The following is a 243-nucleotide window of genomic DNA, read 5'->3' as shown; positions in this document are numbered from 1 at the left end:
GCAACAAACTCCAAAGCCTCGAGCGCACGACCGATGTTAGTGCCACCAATGCTGCGGCACTCGCTGGCTGTGTAGCATGTCCCGGAGTTCGAGCCCACGGTGCAGCCAGAGTTTTTGAAGCGGACGAGGTAAACACTACGGAAAGTGCAACAGGAATGGATTATCCGGGAATGGTCAAGCATATATCTGCAAACGTGCAAATATGCAAAAAATTTTCAAAATGAATACTATGTACATACCACA

At 48.1% G+C, this 243-nt stretch overlaps 1 pseudogene; it reads right to left on the bottom strand.

Annotated features, from left to right (window-relative positions):
• The window catches only part of LOC119591075, a 12,204-nt pseudogene that overhangs the window by 6,770 nt on the left and 5,191 nt on the right, over window positions 1-243 (bottom strand).

Source organism: Penaeus monodon, chromosome 28 (genome assembly GCF_015228065.2).
Source record: "Penaeus monodon isolate SGIC_2016 chromosome 28, NSTDA_Pmon_1, whole genome shotgun sequence".
In the NCBI taxonomy this organism is placed as follows: Eukaryota; Metazoa; Arthropoda; class Malacostraca; order Decapoda; family Penaeidae; genus Penaeus; species Penaeus monodon.
Note: the sequence above shows the minus strand (reverse complement) of the source record. Positions and strands in the feature narration are given on the sequence as shown.